This window comes from Rousettus aegyptiacus, unplaced genomic scaffold, assembly GCF_014176215.1.
Source record: "Rousettus aegyptiacus isolate mRouAeg1 unplaced genomic scaffold, mRouAeg1.p scaffold_m13_p_17, whole genome shotgun sequence".
Lineage (NCBI taxonomy): Eukaryota > Metazoa > Chordata > Mammalia > Chiroptera > Pteropodidae > Rousettus > Rousettus aegyptiacus.
Window position 1 is genome coordinate 39,507,271 of NW_023416292.1, and position 4,698 is coordinate 39,511,968.

Here is a 4,698-nt window from a genome sequence, read left to right on the forward strand (position 1 = left end):
CTAGGGGATTGAGGGGAAGAAGAAAGGGGGATCATTATCAAGGAAGGGAGAGGCTCATCTCTCTTCTCTGGGCTCACAATGGATCTTCATTTCTTTAGTCCACATTTGTGCACCTATTCATATAAATGTGTGCATTTAATCTCTGCCATTATTTTTTTTCCTTTGAGTCTTACAAGGGATTTCACTGCATTTATAGATACATTCTGTTGATCTCTAGACACAGCCAAGATGTTCAACGTTCTATTTTATGTTGTAAAACATACAGATATTAGCAGTAAAACAAAGAAAAGAAAACTACAAAATACATTTATCGACATGGAAAATATCTCTAATATATGGTTTACCAATAACTACAGATTTTTTAAAAAATATAGGTCAATAGGTAGACATCTACAAATATATGCATCTATATACTTTTATCGTTTAATAACTTTTATTGTTCGGATATAATTGGCATATAATATTATGTTAGTTTCAGGTGTACAACACAGAGATTAGACATTTATATAACTTATGAAGTGATCACCCCAATAAATCCAGTATCCACCTGACACCATGCATGTTATTACAATATTATTGGTGATATTCCTTATGCTATACTTTATACCCCATGACTATTTTGTAACTACCAATTTGTGCCCTTTTTCATTCACCCCCCAAATCCCACAATCTGGCAACAATCAAAATGTTTTCTGTATCTATGACTTTGTTTCTGTTTTATTTGTTTCTCTATTCTTTAGATTCCACATGTAAGTGAAATCACACAGCATTTGTCTTTCTCTCTCTGATTTACTCCACTCAGCACAATACCCTCTGGGTTCATCAAGATTTCATTTTTTTTTTAAAGCTGAGTAATATTTCATTGTATATATGTACCACCTCTTCTTCATCCATCCATTCATCTGTGTAGATGGACACTCAGGTTGCCTTCATATCTTGGCTATTGTAAATAATGCTGCAATGAACATATGGATTCTCCTGTCCCTTCAAAGTAGTGTTTTGGGTTTGTGTAAATAAATACCTGGAAGCTAGACTACTGGGTCCTTCTGTGTCTCTTATGATGGTCTTTGTTTTAAAGTCGATTTTGTCTGATATAAGTATTGCTTCCCTACCTTTTTTTTTTTTTCACTTTCCTTTTCATAAAATACCTGTTTTAATCCCTTTACTTTCAGTCTATGTATGACTTTCAATCTGAAGTGAGTCTCTTGCAGGCAGCATATGTTGAGAGTCTTGTTTTCTTATCCACTCAGCCATCCTGTCTTTTGATTGGAGCTTTTAATCCATTTACTTTTAAAGTAATTGTTGATAAATATGTAGTTATTGTCATTTTATTATTCATATTTTTAATCTTTTTTTCTTCTTAAAGAAGTCCATCTAACATTTTTTCTAATACTGGTTTGGTGGTGATGAACTCTTTTAGCTTTTTCCTGTCTGGAAGCTCTTTATCTGTCCTTTGATTCTAAATGATAGCTTTGCTGGCTAGAGTAATCTTGGTTATAGGTCCTTGCGTTTTATCACTTTGAATATTTCCTGCCAATTCCTTCTTGCCTGCAAAGTTTCTGTTGAGAAATTAGCTGACAGTCTTAGGGGACATCCCTCATAAGTAACTAACTGCTTTTCTCTTGCCGGTTTTAAGATTCTCTCTTTAATATTTGGCATTTTAGTGTCTTGGTGTGGGGCTCTTAGGGTTTATCTTATTTGGGACTCTGTGTTTCCTGGTCTTGTATGTCTATTTCCTTCACCAACTTAGTTAAGTTTTCCATCATTATTTCTTCAAATAGGTTTTCAATTCCTTGCTCTGTATCATTTCCTTTTGGTACCCCAAGGATGCAAATTTTGGTATGCTCCATGTTGTCCCAGAGCCCCTTAAACTATACTCATTTTTTTTGTATTCTTTTTTCCTGTTTCTAGTCTTTGTTTGTTTGTTTGTTTATGCCTACAACACCTAGTATTCCCAGGTGGTCTCCCATCCAAGTACTAACCAGGCCTGACCTTGCTTAACTTCCAAGATCAGATGAGACCAGGCACGTTCAGGGTGACATGGCTATAGATGCTTGTTGCTATTCTGATTGAGTGTTTTCTGCTACCTTATCTTTTAAATCACTAATTTGATCTTCTGCTTCATGAAATATAATGTAATCTTCATGTTGATTCCTCTAATTCTTTATTTCTGATCGGTTCTCTTTTATATTTTCTATCTCTTTGTTAAAGTTTTCACTGAGTTCACCTACTCGTCCTCTTAGCTCATTGAGCATCCTTATAGTAGTGTTTTGAACTCTGCATCTGGTAGATTGCTTTTTCCATTTTGTTTAGTTCCTTTTCTGGAGCTTTGTTTTGTTCTTGCATTTGGGACAAGTTTCTTTGTCTCCCCATTTTGGCTGCCTCCCTGTATTTGTTTCTATGTATCAAGTAGGGCTGCCCTGTCTCCTAATCCTTGTACAGTGGCCATATGTAGTAAGTGTCTTATGGGGCCCAGTGGCACAGTCTTCCCTGGTGACCTGAGCCAGGCCCTCCAGGTATGTTCCTTGTGTAGATTGTGTGTGCCCCACTGTCATAGTGCACCTTAGCTATCATTTGCACATCAGTGGGAGGGATTGACCCTTGAGCTGATTGGCTGCGAGGACTGGCCGGTGAGGGCCTGACCCTATGGAGCAGGATTCACTTTAGCAGGGCTCTGGTGCCTGCCCAGTTGACCCTTTGGGTGTGTCATGCTCAAATGCAGCCCCAGGGGATGCTTTGTCTTGGTCTGAAGCTGGACACCAGACATGCCAGCTCCCAGGGCCTCCTGAGAGGGGCCCCACTGCAGGCCAAGTTCAACTACAGGCTGTGCCCTGCCTAAGAGTTCCCAAGCAATCTGCAGATGTCTTCCACTTGCTTTGAGCTTGGAGGTGCCTCAAGAGGCCAAACAGCAATCTGAGGCCAGCTGTAGCTAGTACAAGCATTGGTGCCACTCGGCAAAATGTATAGAGCACACTGAGGCCAGCTGCTGCTTGTTTGGGTTTTGCAAACCTTTGAGAGATTTTATGAAAGTCCCCAGCATGAGCCAAGACAGGCCTTTTGTATGAAAATGCCACTGCGGTGGCTTGGGTGGGCCCACAAGTTGGGTGGGGCAGGGTCTCAGGGAATCACCTGGACAGGCCATCCAGTATTAGGTTGATGAAGACTCAGATATGGTGCCCACCTGCATCTGCATACTGGGCGGCAGAAGTATTTAATGAAAAAACAATAGATTCCACTTCTGTTTGGAAGAAAGTTTCCCCTCCAACTCTCATGGTGAAGTCAGACAATTCATTTCCTCCCTGTACATCCCTGGCACCTTACAAGCTGCTGCCCGAGCTCTGGAGCTCAGAGCGAGTGAGCCTGTCAGTGAGTAAGTCTATGCATGGGCCCTTTAAGAGGAACACCTGGAACTCCAGCTGTCCTGGTCTCACTCAATCACAGTCTCTGCTGGTTTTCACAGCCAGTAGTTCTGAGGATTTCTCTTCTCAGCACTGGAACCTAGGCTGAGGATCCTGGTGCGGGGCCAGGACCCTTCACTCCTTCAGGTAGACCTCTGCAGCCAAGATATCCCTCTCAATTCTCAACCACCACATATGTGTGTGGGACTAGCCATTTCACATTTCCACCCCTCCTACCAATCTTGAGGTGACCTCTTCTGTGAGTCCCTAGTTGTAGGACTTCTGTTCGACTAGACTTCAGGTGACTCCCAATCATGGCTGTTCTGTAGTTTAGTTGTAATTCTGATGTGGTCATGAGAGGAGGTGAGCACAGGGTTTACCTACTCTGCCATCTTGACCGGAAGCTCTCTCTATATTTTTAAATGGCCGACATTTATTAAATGATTATTATGTGCCAGCTATAATGTTAGTTCTGGGTATTAAATATAAAAGTGTTTTTTTTAATTTTTAAATTTTATTAGTAGTTATTAATTTTTCTACATGCATTAACTTCTGTAAAATGTTTTTAAAAGTTAATGTTAGAGTCAGTATCAGGTCCCTGGTAAGCCCTGTTATTTACATATGGCCTTTGTGATTCCTCTTCACCTACTGAGATCTAAAATTGCATCAGATATAAGGTTTGGGAGTTATTTCCTTTCTTATACTCTAGTCTAACTTTTTTCTCTGCTCTTTGTAACATTTGTCATTACTGGGTCTGAGTTTGAAATGCCCTATAGAATCTGAGTATCCCATGGGCTCCGTGAATTGCTAACAACCAATTTCATGTGTTAAGTAACATTAGCTTAATCTAATTTCTGTCCTTTTCTCAAGCTTTTTGACTTTTGAAAAGCCTATGTATGCCTTCCCATTACTCAATGTTTGTATTACTTCAGTGTTTGTGGCTTTGACCTAAAAATCCCACAGCTATTTGAGCGCCAGAAGCAGTTCCATTCTTTGACTGTCTGCTTGCAACTTACCAGAAAAAGGGAAATGAGTTCCTCTTCCACACTCTTACTCATCTCATATTCTACTCTACCATCATTGCATCTCTTTTTGTTCATCGAGAAATAAAACTTTGCCCTTTCTCTCTCATAAAGTTGCACACAAGAAAAGAGATGGTAAAAATGTGCTCAGAGGAACCAATTGAGTTTTTGCATCACATGTCTGCCTTATTCCAATCAGGAGAAGTTACCCTGGCAACCAAGTGAAGGAGTTTTTTTTGTTGTTGTTGTTTTAACCTTAGTCTCTGCCTTCGATAAAT

At 39.9% G+C, this 4,698-nt stretch overlaps 1 pseudogene; it reads right to left on the reverse strand.

Moving 5' to 3' along the window:
• Nucleotides 1-1,933: 1,933 nt before the first annotated feature.
• Nucleotides 1,934-2,052, reverse strand: LOC118613054 (annotated as a pseudogene).
• Between the last annotated feature and the right edge of the window lie 2,646 nt (nucleotides 2,053-4,698).